The sequence below is a fragment of the Primulina eburnea genome, chromosome 8 (assembly GCF_022965805.1).
Source record: "Primulina eburnea isolate SZY01 chromosome 8, ASM2296580v1, whole genome shotgun sequence".
Lineage (NCBI taxonomy): Eukaryota > Viridiplantae > Streptophyta > Magnoliopsida > Lamiales > Gesneriaceae > Primulina > Primulina eburnea.
In genome coordinates this window covers 7,459,698-7,479,959 of record NC_133108.1, presented here as the reverse complement: position 1 = coordinate 7,479,959, position 20,262 = coordinate 7,459,698, and the positions used below count along the sequence as shown (strand labels likewise).

General features: G+C 34.5%; 1 pseudogene; it reads right to left on the bottom strand.

Moving 5' to 3' along the window:
* Positions 1-1,071: 1,071 nt before the first annotated feature.
* LOC140838788 (ethanolamine-phosphate cytidylyltransferase-like) lies at positions 1,072-18,993 on the bottom strand (annotated as a pseudogene).
* Between the last annotated feature and the right edge of the window lie 1,269 nt (positions 18,994-20,262).

Sequence of the window (20,262 nt, the reverse complement as noted above, 5' to 3'; positions counted from 1 at the left end):
CGCATATTCCAACCACTGAACAATTGGGTGATATTTTTACCAAAGCTTTAGGGAGTTCTCAACATTCATATCTGATCTCCAAAGTTGGTGTTCGTGACTTACATCAACCCTGCAGCAACTATTGAAATGCTTTCTGTATGTTTTAATCTCAAGGTTGCATGTATTCTGTATGTTTTACTCTCAAGGTTGCTGTGTTATTTTGGGTTGCAACCTTGAGGGGGGAGTGTTGAGTATAGTGAAGGCATATTAATAATCGTGTTTGTAGACTTGACGTTTCTTCCACTTATAGTAAGCCTATAAATAGTGTTTGTACAGTAGTCCAATCCAATTAATTCTTCTGATTCAATAAAGGAATATTTATACTTTCGCTCCAACGCATAGCTTCAACAATTATTATATTGCAAATATCATGTAATGTCGAAATATTCTGGTACGTCAAATTGAACGACACCTCCCTGAAGTCACTTGTTAGTTCATTAATGGGATAGAAATCCCCGATGAGGAGTCGAATCGTCGATGGTTTATAATGTTGTATGGTTCGATAGTCAATTATAACAAATTTTTTCCCAAATTAAAAAATCCTTACTATAAAACTTGCCACATGTATTTCCGATTCAATAATCGAAGTATGAGATTCATAACTGGCCATATATGTTATGTAGGATCGAACGCTTGCCGCTTTACCAAAAGCTATAGCTGGTGATAATGGTGCAAGTCAAATCTTTTAAACCCCACAACAACTCAAGTACTACGGTTCGATCGCTCCACCAAGCAAGGACAATTATGACACCCAACATGTTATTCGAAAGGAATATCCTATGTACTATCACCAGTAGAAAAAATAATATAGGTAATTTATACATTATGATTAATTATATTGTGTTTGGCGTTTATGCTGGGCTGGGCGTAAGTTAAGCATTCAATAACCCTCCTATCAACCACATTAAAAACACCTCAAGTATTCATTATCCTATTTGTTATATAATATTGTTCTTCGGTAAATATCACACACACACACACACACACACACACACTGTTTAAATCATACATATTAAAATTTTAACGCATGAATGAAATCAGAAAATTGAATGATTAGAGTTTGATATTAAAAAAGAACATACAATACATAGGAAATTGTACGGGTTATATCAAAGAAAGAAAGTCTAAACTGTCCATGCCTTTCTTTTCCTAGTCTTCTCCAAAAAAAAAAAGAAAGAAAGGAAAATTAATTCAACAATTAAACTCAAAGTTTCCTTGCATTCTTCTTCGAAAGATAAGGAGTTTAACATGCCGCGTATTCTAAGACTCCAACAGAAACAAAATAATGAAGATTTTAAAACTGCAAGAACTATCTTGAATATCTGTAGATGTTCACAGGCCACAGCAGCAGATAGCACCAAATTATCAAGTAACCGGCAATCTAAAAACGGTAAAATTAGATCCACAAGGACCACAACCACTAGCAAAAGTTCCCGGATTGTGGCAAAAATAGATGGTTTCATGTGTTTACCTCCAATATTGTCAAGTGAATCTCAATCACCCGAAACAAAGGATTTATCTTCATAATACCTTCTCTCACTTTCAGCCTTTTTCTCATTTCGTCTCTGCGCAATAACCAGACGCCAGCTTCATCATTAAAGAATCACATTTCATAGAAATCTTTCTTCTCTTAAAACAATATCAGAAATAAAACCTGGTATGCCTCATGATTTGATACAATCCTCTTGATTATTGTGCTAGTGGTAATGTCCAAAGGACTTTCCAAGATCTTGGAAATACCCAGGCTGATTGGGACAGAATAAGGATTCCTCTTCTCCTATAAAATCAACAACCATAAACAACTTTTTGTAACTAACAATGTACCTCCAGAGATCAATAGGGTCCAATAAATATACCTTCTGAAAATCATTATCCTCTGCCACCGTTCCATGCACAACCAACGAGATATTGAAGGTCGTTATCTACAGCAACCAGAACTTCAAATGAGATCGAAACTGTAACAAGCGTGTATGCCATGGAAGAGATGTCATCTGGATTTTATTACACTGAGCCATTTTAACCCCTCCCCACCTTTCCTACCCCAAACATTTTTTCAGAGGGGAAAAAAACTTAACAAACTTCTCATGTACACAACTTTGACATAGATTCATGGTAAACACAATTGGTGCAAGTGCATGGAAAAGGCATTGATGGGGGTGCAAGACAACATGTCGCAATTGCAGGGTAGATTGGATAAGATCGATAAGGCTGTGGAGGGATTACTAAGCCTGAGGGAAATAACGGAACATATAATCAAGGCACAAGGGGGAGCGGCTGTTATGAGCAATGACGGTGGAGAGAAACAAGGGGTAGAGGGATGAGAGCGTGGCGCGCCAGGCAGGGGGACGGGAAGAAGTTGCTGAAGAAGTGAGGGCAGCATTAAAAAAAATTGAATTACTGGGTTTGAAGGAGAGGACCCGTTGGGATGGCTGGGGAGGATGGAGCAGTACTTCGAAGTTCATGATACACCACTGGAATGTACTCTCAAATTGGCTTACATTTGTATGCATGGTACCACGGTGCATTGGTTTCAATGAATGAACGTAAAGATCCCAAACATGGATTGGGACACATTTGTGAAGGAACTAATCAAACGCTACGGTGGATATGATGCCAATCCTTTCGAGCTAATGGCGTCACTAAACCAAGGCCCGCGGTTGATAAACGCTTACATCGAGCGCTTTGAGATGTTGATTGCACAGCTTGGTGATGTCCAGGAGGATCAATGTTGGGGCAATTTCATGAGAAGGTTGAGGGAGGAGATACGTCAGAGGATGATTGTGCATGCACCCCGAACAGTGGATCGCATGATGATGTTAGCAAGGGGGATGGATAGGGAATTGTATGGGACGACAGTGGATCAGCGAAGAAATAAATTGGGATCGAGCCTGGGGTATGCACAAAAATCAGTAACTAACGTGGGCTGGGCCAATCATGCCCAAGTGCATGATAGGGAATGTAACAAAAATTACCCATGGCCCAATATCAGTCTGGGGACAGTGAGTCTAGGAGAGCAAAGGATATGAAATCCACTTACACCGCAATCTTACGGTGGTGAGTCTGGGGGACACTCGGGAGGAAGTGGTGGAGGAGATCGGGGTGGAGGGACGACAAGGATAGCATATCAAAAATATATTGATGGCAGGGTTGTATCTCATCAACATTCTTGCACAGGCGAGAAAAGGGATTGTGCTTTAAATGTGGAGAACCCTACCACCCGATGCACTGATGTGCCAACGAGAGTTTGAGAGTGACGATTTAAGCAGAAGAGGAAGGAGAAGACGGCGAGTAAGAGCAAGTCCAGTTAGAGGAAAAAATGGAGGCTATGCGGGAAGCAGTGGGGACAGGGGAACCCAATGCTGAATACAACACTCTAGAGTTACCGTTGTATTCTGTTAATGACATAAACCACCCACAAACATTGAAAATGAGGGCGAAGGTGGCTGGACGAGAGGTAGTAGCAATGGTGGACAGTGGCGCAAGCCACAACTTCGTCTCAAAAAAATTAATAGCGCAGTTAGGGATCGTAATTGACGAGAGTGTGTTTTTTGGGTTGTGTCTTGGGGATGGGTTTCCGGTGTCGGGTCAGGGGTGTGCAGAGAGTTGGAGTAGGATATGGGGCAATGTCGAATTCAGATTGAAGGATATTTGTTTGAGTTATGAGGTATTGATCTTATTTGAGTTGATTGGCTTCGTACATTGGGTGATAGTCTTGTTGAATTGGAATAAAATGGAGATGCGATTTAGCTGGCGTGATCAAACAGTAATCTTAAAAACGGATCAATCCCTTAGCAGGTCCATGGTTTCCTTCAAGGGGATCGCCAAGTTGAGTGAGGTGGAACTCTACGGAGCAATATTACTCAAGCGGAGAGGAATGGAGAAGGGTGGGGCAGACAAGAGGGAAGGTGAGGAAGCAATGAACAACATTCTTGTTAACTATGAGGGGATATTCCAAGAACCTCGTGAATTACCCCATAGTAGGCGACAAGATCATGCTATAAAGTATAAAGGAAGGTCGTGGGCCGGTATCAGTATAAGACCTTATCGATATGCTCATCATCAGATGGATGAAATTGAACGGATGGTAAGAGAAATGCTCACATTCTTGTTAACTATGACAGGGTTATTAGAAGTTTTAGAGCCGGTTAGATTAGTTGAGGGGGTGGACGATTTTATTCAGTGGAGCGGGGATTCGTCGGGTTTGTTTTCTGTTAGTTCTTTCTACGAGTCTTTTTTCTCAGATAACTTTCACCCAAAATTTCTACTCTTCGATGCTATCTGGAAAGTCCCTGTTCCTAGTAAGATCCAGCTTTTTTCTTGGACATCAACTCTAGGTAAGCTACCAACATCGGAGACGATTCAAAAAAGATGCCCCGGGCTTGCATTGTGCCCCAATTGGTGTGTTCTATGCAGAAATGATTCGGAGACTCAGGACCACATTCTCATCCATTGTTCATTCTCGTTTTCATTATGGGTTAAAGCTTTGCAGGAGCTGCGGTTGGTTTGGGTAACACCTAAATCAACCAAAGATTTATTCAGCATGGATTTGGGACAGATCACGGGTAAGAGAGGAAGAATATTTTGGCAAGTTGTGGTTCATTGCATTTGCTGGACGGTTTGGTTGGAAAGAAATCAAAGAATCTTCGAAGAAAGACAAACGGATATCGACAAATGCTGGGAGAAAATCAAGATTAACGTTGCCATGTGGATTGGAATTCACAAAGATTTCAAGAATGTCTCAGTTTTTGATTTGATAAGACAGTGGGATTATGTGTATTAGTAAATTATTAATGCTATAGGATGCTATATTAGGACAGTCATCATCTTCTATAATTGATGACAGTGAATTTCTAGTCCACTGTTGTAATCATTTTTAACACTTCATTTATAAAATATTGTTTCCTATCAAAAAAAAAAAAAAATTGGAATAGTCATTCCACCGATTTTACAAAATGGTTCTCTCTTCTATTTATTTTAAACTATCTAAACCTTACCGCATTGACATTTTAATGATAATGATATTATCATTCTTATAAATAACTATAGTTATTTGGGACGTAAGACGTATTAAAACCTTACGGTGCCTTGGGGTCTGAGCCGCAAGGCAAAGCATATGTTTAATCGAACTAAAGCATATTTGACATAAATTTAAAAAATCCACATATATAGTGAATTATGTCATAAAAGCATAAATTATATATTTTACAAAGATATCAAACTATATAAATAAAAAATCAACCAACGTAAATCATAAAAAGAAAAACTTCAACATCTCAAATTCATTATTGTCCCGTAAGTGCATAGTTTGCTAAGAAATAAAACTCCAATAAGGGTTAACGACTGCCTTGTTGGAATCGGTAGAAAGCGAGAAATCAAACCTCTATTTTTGCACTTAGTATTTCTGATTTTCTGTTGTTTAATGATGTAATTAGAGTTTGAAGTTTGAGGGAGATTGGGGGAGATCAAGAGTCGACATGTCAATAAATGCAGGCAAGGTTTTCCGGTTATCACATAGTTATGGGCTTTAGTAATTGGACTTCAAAATTGGTTGAACTTGGCTTTTTAAACTGTACCACGCCTTATACATCCAAACAAGAAATATGGCAAGACTAGAAGGTCCATGCCCTTATTTTCAATGTTTTCTACACTCAAGTCATGCTTGGTATGAGGGAATGAAGCAATATGGGAAAACCAGAAGGTCCACGTCCTTATTGTCAATGTTTTCTAAATGCAAGTCATGATTGGTACGAGGGAATGGAGCTGAAATGGATGACATTCCTAACTCATTCCCTATACCAATACTTTGTATGCCATGGGAATCCCATGACAATGGCTATTCCCATGTTTATGGAATAGTCATTCCACCGATTTTACAAAATGATTCTCTCTTCTATTTATTTTAAACTATCTAAACCTTACCGCATTGACAATTTAATTATAATGATATTATCATTCTTATAAATAACTATAATTATTTGGGGCGCAAGACGCACTAAAACGCTAGGGTGCCTTGGGGTCTGAGCCGCGAGGCAAAGCGTACGTTTTATCGAAATCAAGCGTATTTGACATAAATTTAAAAAATCCACATATATAGTGAATTATGTCATAAATACATAAGTAAATATATTTTACAAAGATATCAAACTATATAAATAAAAAATCAACTAAAGTAAATCATAAAAAGAAAAACTTCAACATCTCAAATTCATTAGCGTCCCGTAAGTGCATAGTTTGCTAAGAAATAAAACTCCAATAAGGGTTAACGACTGCCTTGTTGGAATCGGTAGAAAGCGAGAAATCAAACCTGTTTTTTTGCACTTGCTATTTCTGATTTTCTGTTGTTTACTGGTGTAATTAGAGTTTGAAGTTTGAGGGAGATTGGGGGAGATCAAGAGTCGACATGTCAATAAATGCAGTCAAGGTTTTCCGGTTATCAAATAGTTATGGGCTTTAGTAATTGGACTTCAAAATTGGTTGAGCTCGGCTTTTAAACTGTATCACGCCTTATACATCCAAAAGGCGCGCTTTTCTGCGCCTTACACAGCCCTTGGGCTAAGTCATGCGTCGGCTCTCGTTTTTAAGTATGTAAATAACAAGAATAAATAATAAATATTTAATAATGTAGAAATGATAATAATTTAATAACAATCATAATACTAAATAAATAATAAAAATGATAAAAAAAAATAATAATCTAATAATCATGCTAATAGATATGTAGAAAAATAAAAAAAATCAGTAATAATTTTTTAACAATAATGTATTTCCAATAAATATATGTATATAAAAATAAATAATAAATGATTATTATTTAACAATAATTTATTGCAAAATAATTATTTTAAATAAACAAATTATTATTATACTGAAATAAAATTAATATTAATATGACTTGTAAAATAAAAATAACTTCACAACAATAATAGGAAATTATTTTTGAAATTATTTTGTAAATAATTCATCATCTTTTAAGTTTATTTTAATTTAATTTTTTCCTATTACATAAAAATAATTTTTCTTCGCATAATTTATAGTAAAAAAATACTAAAATATTAAATTATTGAATATAAATTTATATTTATTTATTATTTCGCACACACGATGTGTGCTTGAGTGCTAGTAATGATAATAATAAATTCTCAAATAATTATTATCTCAAAGTTTTTAATTAAAAAGTGATTTAGTTATTAAAAATAATCTTATTTTATTCCTTCCTCATTTCTTTCATTCCAACATAGGTGGTCTCATTGTTTTCTCTAGAAGACTCTTGTTTTCTCAAATCAACATTAGACACCAAGAGAGATACTTTCAATTAAGATAACTATTTATCAAGATTATGATAAACCATACTCACCATATCTTTTGAAACCTCATATGGAGCACCAATTATGACCTCATCCGCATAGCGACAAGCCAAAACACTCAAGCTTCGTTCGTGTAGATTCATAATTGGACGGTGTGCTCCTCTATTTGCACTGCAGAACGTCACAATGGCAATAAGTCATAAAATACCCCTCCAGTTGTACAAGAATAATGACAATTTTTTTATATGGCTTCAGCTAACGACCAAAAATGAAGACAATTGAAGGAAATTGGGATTGTTAATTATAGCAATACAATGTACCATCTGTCTCAAAGCAATATTGGTACTGTTTGCATTTGTTTAGAAAAAGTGATTATGGACTTTTTCTTTACAAAGGTTGAAAATTTTCATAAAGAACAAATACATGATAACTTTTTTTCAGTGTTCTAAAAATTGGACTAGGGAGGTTGAGGCGCTAGGTGCTGGCCGACAGCACCGAAAAGTGCTAGTCAGCCAACCTAGGCAGCATGGACGCCCAAGCGGCCTTAGGTGGTCCTATGATATTTTTTTTCTTTTTTAAAAAAAGAAATTAAAAACCCAACAAAATAAAAAAAAATGAAAAGTAATTTTTTATTTACCATAAACTAAAGTCCAACAAGAAATGCAATTTGTTAGCTTACTCTAACACATCAAACTTCATCTTATTATATTGATATCGTGGAATCTGTCGTGCCTAGACACGGCCTAACGCTCTACTAGCGCCTAGCAAATTTTAGAACCTTGACTTTTTTAAAGCATTTGCAAATGCTACATAGTCATTAGATCAATAACTATTAGGAAGAGCAATTAAGATTCAGAATTCAACTTTAGGAGCTCCCTGAAACCCTAAGACATTGAAGAAGTGACCAAAGACAAAAGCCAGGCAGACCAAAAAATGGATTTAGGCATTTAGCCTTCCATTTCCACTATATCTAAAACCACCCATTCAAGCATTCGACAGAAAACATCAAATAAAGCTTAAAAGGTTATTATCAATTTTCTCCAGCATTAGAAAATTAAGGTTGAAGCCAGATGACACTCTCAAACTGCCTCACAAGATACATATCCACACCACATTTCGAGGCCACGAGGTAAAAGATTAGAATGATGACAAGACTAACATGCAATAAATGGTAACAAGGTAACAAGATCCAGTCCCCATACATCAACTACCTGGTATTAAAGCTAACATGCTGAGAATGAATACAATCTGTTGTTTTGAAAAAAGAAATCATACTAGGAACATGGAAAAGAAATATACAGAACTATGAAACAAATGGATCCAATGTATATGGAAAAATGACATAAGTATGTGTAAAACCTTCAAAAAGAATAGAAATTGACATGTTAATCAGTTGAATTAGCCACTCAAATGATCAAGCATCTAGAGCAAGTGAAGTGTTCTTACGGTACTCATTTCCAGAAACAGAGATTCGAAAAATATTGATGTGAAATGGATCATCAATTTCCTGGCAAAATTAAGAAATGAACAGGGGCTTTTGTTGGGAGGAAATGAAGGTAATTTAGGGAACCTGATACAAAGAGCTCTATAAGTAGACCAAACACGATTGGCTTAGTACATTTGTCCTGGAATGTAGATTTTTATATAATGACACGATAACATAGCCTTGAGCTATAGCTTGCCCATTTGTAAGGCTCAAAAAGTCATCAATTTAGTGAAATACGGGATAGAAAATCATATTCATTCGAGGAATAGGACAATTGGGGAAGGCAAAAATATAAAGCATCTGAAAAATGTTTCCACCTGACAGTTTGGTCGGTATGGATACCAACAAGCAGAAAGTCACCAAGCCCCCTGGCAAGCCTAAGTATCTGTAAATATGAGCATACAGAGTAAACATGGAAAAACCTTGGTAAGGAAACCATCACTTTTATCAAATTATATGCATAACTGTAGGCATGAACGGGGGATATAATTTTCTAAAAGCATAAACAAGCTCTTCAAGCGCATAAAAAAAACTAATAACATGTTGAAAAAAAAAGGGCGGGTAAGATATAACCAATAGTTAGAAAATAAATAGCCATATGTGTCAGCCATCAAATGCATGCATTTCACCATTGTTATCCACAACAAAATCTTTTCAAGTCAACAAATCGAGTTATAACAATCACCAACCTCCACATGTCCAGCATGGAATAGATCAAATGCACCATCTATATAAACTATACGAGCATCTTGTCCAGGCCCCTGAAAAGTCAAAAGTCGTAAACTTCAGATATTAAGCAACATCATTCAACATGGCAATCAGAGTGGAACTAAATATCATGCAATACAGTAGGAAGATACATATTAGCATGAATCAGGATCTCAACATATCAGTCCAGGTGAAATTCAAAGCTAGAAATGAACGCAGCAGGGAAATTAAACGGATGACGCAAATTGTGTACAAAAACCCAAGTAGAATTATGAGCTACCTTTTTTCACTTATAATTTGGGTGAGTTCAGGTGTTAATATCCGAATAATTTCTTGATACAACAGGTAGACTACAGCTTGGTTCATACCGGCTAATGGATAATGCCATTTGAACTGAAAAGTTTTGCTTTCTTGGAGCTTATACAAGAAAAGACAGATAGTTGGATAAGGAAAACGGCAGTATGAAGTCATTTTTTTTTGGTTGTTATGGACAGAGAAAAGCTGTAATGGTTGAAGGCAAAGAAAATATATTTGCTTAATCTAAAGAAATAATTTTGAATTATTTTGGTAATATAGAGAACTTCATCAATAGCTAGAGCTACATTTCTTTGGCTAGTTTTCAAAATGATCCTGCAAATGTGAATAGATAGAAGTATCATTTGGTTTACGTGGAAGGCACTCCTTGGTGAATTTTAGTACCTTTCCATTGGAAAATTGGACAATCCTGCGAGATGTAGGTAAAAAATGAGATATTCTTGTTCCACTACCAGAACCACCATCTTCAGATTTGTGGACTATGACCATGACTGAATTGTCTTTGCAGAGAAGAGTGGTTATGACTGCCACCAGTTGACCTCTCTCTCACACAGAGAAGCATACGACCTATTATGCAAAGCCACAAAAACATACTTTTAAGTCGTAGACAATTACATTAATAGCATCTAGGAGTCTAATGTTAAGTTTTACAATTGACCAAAAAACGGGAAGTCTCCAAACACAAGCGCTAAAAGAGTGACTGCTGAAGTGATATCAATGTGTGACAAATAGTTTTCTTGGAAAACCACTACAAATTAGACCTTCCGCTGTGCTCTTAAGTCCCGTCTATATATGTATATATGGATTTGGAAATATTAATGGAATAGTCACATCACATGCCACTAAATCTATGAGAAGTTGCAAGAACGAACCGACAATGTCAGTACTTGAGACCCCTTCAGTGCGCTTAATCTGCTTATATCGTCCAACCATCTTGGCAAGGGCATAAGCATCAGTCCCATCTGGAAGAATGCAGGGATCATCCCCATGGATAATGTAATCAATATTGTACTCATCAAACAGTTTTCTCATGAAATCTTCAGTGATAGCATATGGAGCATCAGGAATAACTTCGTCCACCCATTTTACAGCACTTACCATGATCATCCTATGACAAGTAAAATCACAAAGTGCAGGAGTTAGTTGGTTAGAAAAGCTGCACTGCAGAAGGCTACTCAAGAAGATTGACGAACAAAAGCAATTGGACTGAGTAATGAGCTAACAAAATAAAAGAAGTGACATAGTGATCTAGTTAAGACAGAAAACTATGTAGCAATAATAGATGTAGACAACGCTTTATTAATTTCTAGCATAAAGCAATCAAGCTACCATGAACAACAATCAGTGAGTGACGATTAGTAGGTCAACAGCATAGCTCACCAACTACTTATGATTAGTCGTAATCTACAAACCAAGCCTTCTACACGTTGTGAGGGTGGAAAGGTGCTGTGATATTTGGGTGGTTGGGGATTCAATCGAATCATGACGCAACAGAATTGATAATCACGCAGAACGCCAGAAATTCGGTGTGTATGCAAAAGAGGGTGAATATAAGACAAAATCATCAATAAAATGAAGCCGCCAACGCCAGAAAAGAAGAGTATATAATGAGAGGAAAGGAAGAGGGGAATATTAACCCAGACCTCTCACTAAGAGGCGTGACTGGAGGGCCTTTGTTGGCAATAATTTCAGCATCGCTTACAACGCCAACAACCAATTGATCACCGAGGGCTCGAGCCTGACGAAGGGCGTTGCAGTGGCCGTAATGCATCATGTCGAAGCACCCATCCATATACACCCTTATCGGCCTCTTCTTCCTATTCTTCGGTAGGGCAAAGTTTAAACCTAGCAATGACAACCCAATTACCAGCCCTCCAATTAGCCAAGATGCCAGAATCCGCGAGCTTAGCTGGCCATTCTCCCCCTCCGACCCCATTTCTCCACTCCTTCGCCGCCAACAAAAGTTGCGAGACCCTGTTATTCTAATTTAAATTTAATAACATGCAGTTAGTAATATTTACATAAACAGAAAACAATTTAAAATTTTCCTTTCGGACCCTAAATAAATTGGTAAAAACTTGTGTGAGCCGGTCGGGTCAGTTTTTGTGAGACGGATCTCTTATTTGGGATCACTCATGAAAAATTATTATTTTTTATGCTAAGAGTATTACTTTTTATTGTGAATTTGTGTAGGATTGACCCGTCTCACATATTACATGAGACTCACTCAAATAAATTTCGACATAACTTTGACCCAAGCGCATACCAAAAAATCAAGTACTCAACATATCTATACTTCTATATTATTATTTTATTAAATTTGAGATACTTAAAATAACTAACTTTGATGTCATGGTCTATTTTAGTAATTATATATATTTATAAAATATTAAAATTTTAATTCAAATTATATGTAGTTCAACGAATAGATCAAATAAATTATAAAAATATTATACAAGACGGTTCAATAGTATCTTATTAAGCCACGACTAAGTTCGGCCAGGCACAACAACAACAATAAACCATTCAACATCATACTCGAAACAAATATATTACAATATCATACTCCAGAAATACGCCAACTAACATGATCCAACTACTCGGACATACCCCCGGTAAATGTAGAAACTCCACAACAATAATATAGTTGATAAGTGCATTTTATGCACTTATATTAGTCCTATATTTCATATAGATTGTTAGTCTTTTCGGGCGGAATTACGCTTTTTTGTTATTTTTGGTGTGAGTGCAGGAACTTAGGTACGACCACGACGCGGGCATGAAAATGCATTAAAATGGTACTCATGGGAAGAAAAGTGAGAAAAACAGGAGCCGAGGGCAAGGCAATGGCGCACATGCGCGGCGTATTCCCGCGCACATGCACGCAACTGGCAGAAAGAGTCGCGCATATGCGCTCCCAAATCCGCGCACATGCGCGGCCCAAACAGTGTGACTCGCGCATATGCGCAAGTAAGATCGCGCATATGCGCGAGAGTTGCCCCAAGAACATTGCCGAGAGCTGCGCGCATATGCGCCGCTCATGGCGCGCATATGGGCGCGACGCGAGATTCAGAAATAAAAAGGGTTCGGCGTGGATCTTAAAAGGGTTCCGAAATATTATTTAGCACAGCCGTCACACCACTCGACAGAGCGGAGAAAAAGTGAGAGCGCACGGAGCACGGGACGCGAAGAACGGAGATAGAAGACGCTGAATCCGGACACGGAGACGCACTTCCATCTCTTACCAACACGTTCTTAATTCGGTTTCTTACTTTTACGTTTTTTATGATTACAAGCAGGTTTTGTATTGATTTAATTGCGAGTATGAACTAATTCTATTTTCTAGAGATTGATGTAGTCTTGGTTGAACCTATGTTATTGACTTTTTAACTTTTCATCTAATTAATTCGTCGTGTTTATTTGTGATTTCTTGTGATTAATGCTTTTGGATTACTGGCCATAATTCGATTGATTGAATAATTAAAATCTAACACTCGAAAGATGAGATTGAAATTAGGACATGAGAAATCATATCGTTAGATATTTATAACGTGCAAAAGACGTATAACTCTGACGAATCCATAAGAGGACCTTGGTTGCATTTATTACATATTGCTTGATTTTGAATAGACATATTAATATCGGTAATAGGTAATACAGTTCTATTTATCACTCGACAGAGGGAGTAGAAACATTGCGAGTTCTTGGTTATAAATGCGATGCAATTTAATAACATGTTAGTTAATGCCGATTTAGCATAGGGGAAGCCAGACGAAATCATATCTCTAGATTTATTTCTTCAGTGAATTCTATACTGCGTGCTAGAATTACAGTGATTGCTATTTTATTTGAATTGATTACATACCAACCATTCGATTTGTCTAAATAAAGTTGAGCTATGTCAATTATGGTAATTAATATACAACTTTGAATAATTACTCCTCGTGGGATCGATATATGTACTCATACAGTACTAAAACTTGACACCGTATACTTGCGGTAGTGAAAACACGCAACAAGTTTTTGACACCGTATACTTGCGGTAGTGAAAACACACAACAATAGTATTGTCTCTTGAGTGAGTCTCATGTGACACCGTCTCACGGATCATAATATGTGAGACGGGTCAACAATACTCATATTCACAATAAAAAATAGTACTCTTAGCATAAAAAGTAATACTCTTTTATGGGTGACCCAGATAAGAGATCATGTCTCACAAATAATACCCGTGAGACCGTCTCACATAAGTTTTTGTCTTGTCTCTTTTCAGGTAACATAGTTGAAATAATTATATAAACATAATAATTTTGTTATTTTCAAATTAGTGATATTTAATATTTTTCCATCATAATTACAAGGGATAAGTGATATAATCATCTAAAAATTTAAAATATAGATAATAATATATAAATATTTTTTGAAATTTAAAAGATTTTTGAAAGCAGAAAAAATATGTTAGTTATTGATAAATTATAAATTTACTAAAATTAATTTTTATGATTTTTTTATTGGGATAATTTCCAAATTAGTCCCTAATTTTATGACACGATCTCGATTTAATCCCTCATTTCCCAATTTGATCATCTATCTATACTATCTTATAAATTTGAGATACTTAAAGTAACTAATTTTAGGTGTCTGGTCTATTTTAATAATTATATATATATTAATAAAATGTTAAAATTTTAATGCAATTTATATGTTATTTAGCAGATAGAATCATTGTTTATTGAGATTTAATCTATAGATTCAATTCTCGAAGTCATTTTTTTATTTTTTTATTTATCAATTTATTTTTTAATATATGTATCAAAATTATAATATAATCACTCACTATTTTTTAAAATTATATTTTGATCCTCTCTAAATATAAATCAAATAAATGATAGGAAAAGCGCGTATCTTCTTATCATTCCTCCTCAATTTGATCGAATGATATAAGGCCACCGTGTAGGCCGAATGATCTACAGCCAGCTTCAATATTTTCTTCTGCAAACATCAATGGAACCCACCGGAACTATCGTCTTCACTTCTGTAGGCAGACCGTATCATAGCTTAGAAATTTTCTCCGTCAATCTCCCCTCCACCTTAAAAAACTCCTCATCCCTTACCGAGGATCGCCTCACCAACTGTGAATCCATCAACTTCAACGGTGAGTTCGCCGCTGAATTCGGGACGGGGCTTTGAGAAGATGAAAGAGCTGGAAGTGAACAAGAAAGGGATAGTGCAATCGCTGATTTTGAGAACAGGGACTTGTTCACGAAAGCACAAGTAGGGGATTGGGTGAATCATCTCACCCCTTCCATGGTAGAGACAGTAGCAAAAATAATGGAAGAAAAATTGGCTGCTTCCGGCTTGTCCTTCCACACTTCATCCATCTCCCGTCCTCTTTAATCAATTTCTTGTGTGTTAAATTGTTGCGCAAATTTTAGACATGCATGCAATTGTTTGTGTTATTTTATTTCGTTTGTGAACTTTTTATTTTCAATGTTTGTACTTTGTACAAGGGAGATAATTGAAGGCATATTTCAATTGAGGATAATTTCTTCCGTTCTTGATTTGGTTAATTTTTTCAGGAATTTTTGTTCTTTGTTTTTTTGCCTGAATTACACAATCAAAAGGTTGCATGGGACAACTGAAAGGAAAGTTACATTTTGAGAGAAGAGAATCATGGTCGCGCTGATCTCTTGCATGCAATCATTGTATAAGCTATAGGCTGTAACTGTTTGACGAAATGTCCATGAAGCGAGTGCTTTTAGTTTCCAACTAGAATCGGGTAGCTTCAACAGGATATACAAGTCATTCCGTCTAATTTAACACAAAATTGGACGGAAGGGCCAATTGTACAAAACTTAAGAAAAATTGAGGACCAAATCGGGGGTCAATTGAAAAATGAGGGACAAAATCGGGACCGAGTCAAAAAAATGAGTGACTAAATTGGGAATTATCCCTTTTTATTAAATAAAAATTGAGTTTATTTTCAGTTTGATATAAGTATTTTTGGTACTTCACAAATGTGACACAAGACGCCAAAAAAGTTACTCTAAGGGTGACATGCTTTATAATATAGTAGATATAGATGATATCTAGGAACAAACACAACAATGTAAGAACCAAATGTGCTCTCACGTAGCTCTGGTACTGCCCGATACTTTTTTAGTTCCTTCTGAGCATCCCTGGCATGCCCACGCACAAAGACACGATAGCCTCCTCTCTGGAGTGAGAACCCCTATACGAGAAAACAAATAAATCATTACAAATGACATAGAATATGTGATACATGTCGTGTATGAATGCGATGCAATCTCACGATATGAGGAATCAAATGACCAATATCAACAATAACATAATGCTCGACCTAGTCCATGCATGAGATGGCTCCACTCTCGATGCCAACAACTAGCTAAGTCGAACAGAATCGAGGTATGCAGAGATCCATACAACATACTACAATAGATTTCAACCAAAAATACATATAAATGAGTATCAACCAATTATAGACTCAACATAATGTCCAGTGGTGTCGATGTGACTAACCAAAATCTATCTTGTAACAAAATAATATTTTATTTTATTTTGCACATCGATACCCAACTGAAATATGCAACTCAACATATGATTGCCACATAAATCAACAATAAGAAGAAAATCATACATCAAGATAGCCAGTCTCCACGATCCTCAACACCAAGCTTTTACCAGTGAGATACATCCTCAATAATATCATTAATTCATCCAAATACCTTAACAATATCAAACTTTTTGCCTAATTGCTTAGTCTATAACAACTCATTATAAAATTTCAGTTTACATGCCTTCAGAATTTTCCCATAACTTGACCAAAACTCACCAAATTTTCGTTCTTTTGAATCTTATAATTTGTTTAGCAAGCTAACTCAATCCGCACATTTCAGTTGTTCAACAATTAGTGAAATTCATTGATTAACAATGCCGGAAAACAACCCAAACCAGCACACATATGCAAAGCAAGGTGGAATCATTTTCATGTTCGGCGCATATTGGTAGAAAACTCATAACATTCTCATGCATGATCAAAATCGAGTGATTCCAATTGGAAATTCAAGCAAACTCAAAGTCCAACAATTCATCATCACAAATTTGTGCAAATAAAATCATTTAACTGACCTAAATTTGTCCACAAGAACACGCTTTTAATCTTGTATGCCATCTTTCTTTGAGATTGCACGGTCTCTGGAAAATTGGGTATATCTCATTCATCATTAAACCAAATTACGTGATTTCAGTGTCATTTCGATTTTGAAGATAAGACAATGTTCTACAACTTTCAATGGAATCATATTTCCAATTTTCCAGAGTATAATGCCCGAAATTTTAAAAAACAGTAAGCACATGGCACTGCAGCGAGCATGATTCTCATTTAGGACCTGTTTCAATAATATGAGCATATCTCTTTCAATTTTCAACCAAACGATGTGAAAAAATGGCATCAAATCGAAGCAACACTGAGCACTACAAACTTTCTTCAGACCATAACTTCAAATTCCATATGTAAAAGTCGCAGTAACACCAAAAAAGACCCAATAAGCTCTGTTCCTACTGCTACAACATACAACTGTATGTTTCAGCTTAAATTCAAGCCATATGCACAAATAAGCAGTGAGGTGTATTCAAATCAGAGTTTTTGATGACTTCTATTGAATTTTTTCAAATGATAGAATTTTATAGATTTGATAGATTTTTATTGACTTTTACAGAATATCACAGATTTATGTGGATTCATGTAGAGTTTTTTGCAAGATTTTTATATACTTTTGTGAAATATTTTTTTTATAGAATTTTATAAATTTTGTACTTAATTTATAACATATCATTTTTTATTATTTTTTCAAACCAATAATTACTTGACATATATAACATATTCAGTTTGAAATAGTTTTCGATATTTATTAATAAATAAATTTGTGTAAAATTTAACTTGTGTAAAAAATAGTTTTTCAACATGTGTATATATGTGGGTTTGTATTCATGTTTGTAAATTTTTTAAAACACATCAATTGATTAATATGTAACATTGTTTTTGAATTGATAATGTACATGTGAATAATATTATTTTGCATTATGTTGATATAATTTTGTATAAAAATACCATAGCTTACATATTAATTAAAAATGCTAAAAAGAATTTAAAAAAGCATGATTGTTGCGAGGCTATTCAATTATTAAGAATTAAGTGATATTTTTGGACCATATTTTATTATTATTGAATATTACATTAATTTATATAAATCATAAATTAAAAATCACAAAATCAATACGAAAATTAAAAATTTCCTATGATATTAAAATAAAAATTATTAAATGAACAATCAATTAAAATATCGAAAGATGAAAATATATATAGAGATATATTTCAAAAATTTGAGAGATTGATGTAGATAGATGATTGGAGAAAAGATAAGAAGAGATGTGATGTGAAGCGACAGAGAAAAAAATAAATATATTGGGTATGATTTCGAAGTTTTAAAAATCCATCCAAATCTTTAGTTGAACCAAATACAATTTTTGACAATTTATAGTTATACTTTAGGCTTTAATATTTGTATGTTAATGAATTCCATGAAGTTATTAAAAGTCTACTGAAAATTTGATACCTATGAACTTTTATAGAGTTTTTAAAAGTCAATGTTGAATACCACTTAACTTTTTAAAACTCTATAAAGTCTATTTTGAATACAACTAGACTTTTATATAGTTTGTAAAAGTCTTAATTGAATACGTCTAGACTTTTAAAATCTACAAAAGTCATTAAAAGTCAATAAATCTCCTACATTGAATACAACCTCTTAGATTTGAAACATAAATCCAACATATACCCACATACCTTCAAGAATTTCAGGTTTAAGGCCGATAAGACCACTGGAATCGATAAAATTCAAGCATTTAGTTGATTCGTTCTGTCACCCGAAACCAACTTCGCTTCTTCCTTCCATTTCCTTCACGTCATTGCGGTCCTTCACGATTTTCAGATGCTAAGATTCTTCTAAATCTAGTCTCGCGTGAGTTTTTAAGTTGTGAAGGAGATTAATTGTTTAAGATCGAAGAATAGCATAGGAACGGAGGAATCAGTGTGGCCGTGTTCTAGGAGGAGAAGGGTTCGGTGTAGGATGTCAAAATCAGACATTATCTTCCAACTCGACACAGTTCAATCCGGAAAAATAAAGTTTAAGTTTGAGGTTTTTGGGTTCGGTTTAGATCATATTGGAGCTGATACCTGACCCGAAAAAATGATCGGGTTGGATTGGGTTCGGGTCAACCGGAGTTCACCCGAAAATTTTAAATTTATTTTTAAAAAATATAATTGACAAAGATTGCCTACATTTTTATATATTATATGTCTGAAAAAATATTTATTGTACATTTATATCATAAATTTTCATAATTTTATATTTATTTTGAACATTTTTTTATTTTTAAAAAAATTGTTTATTTGATTTAGTAAATTTAATTTATTTTTCTACAACTAGATTTTAAAATTTAATCATATATATGAGGGATATTCTGTTATTACGTTTTTAATTTAAAATATTATTATTTTTTGAATTATATTTAATTTTATTTAAAAAAATTCAAAATCGGGTTAATCGGATTGATCGGGTTGATTCGAGTTCAGGTTCGGATTAAGAGTTTTCGGGTTTGCTCAAGTTCGGGTTCGAGCTCTATTTGGTTTGAATAATTTTTGAACAGTATTATTGCTCAATCCAAATCCAACCCACCCAACTCACTCAAATTGACACCCTTAATTGGGTGTGCGTTTGTGGTGTTTTAGTTTTGGAGTTATAATAATAATTATTGTTTTAAACGTTTTGTTTGTGGAGTTATTATTATTACAATTATTTTAAACGTTTGTGGAGTTATTTTAATTTTTTAGCGTCATGTGTGATATATATTCCCATGTTGTTTTTATATATTAGGTTTGGTCAAAAATAACATATTAAAAAAATAAAATAAAGGTTAAGTATTGTATTTAATAATATTTTATTTTTAATATATATTAAAAAATAAATCATTAATTAATTTATATTTTAAAAATAATTAAAAGATAAGACTATAAATATTTATTATTTCACTACATACAAATTTATTCGAAAAACTTAAATCTATAATGATATACACAATAATTACGAATTACACAAGCATTTACAAATTTTTTATTATTAATTATATTAAATAAAAAAATCTGAAAAAAAAATTATCTTAAAATTCCTTATGATATATTTTTGAATAAAAAATACTATTATTTATAACAATAACTTTACTTTTATTTCCTTATATTTTCTCTGGAGTGAGTCTCATGTGAGACCGTTTCACGGATCATAATCTGTGAGACGAGTCAACAATACCCATATTCACAATAAAAAATAGTAC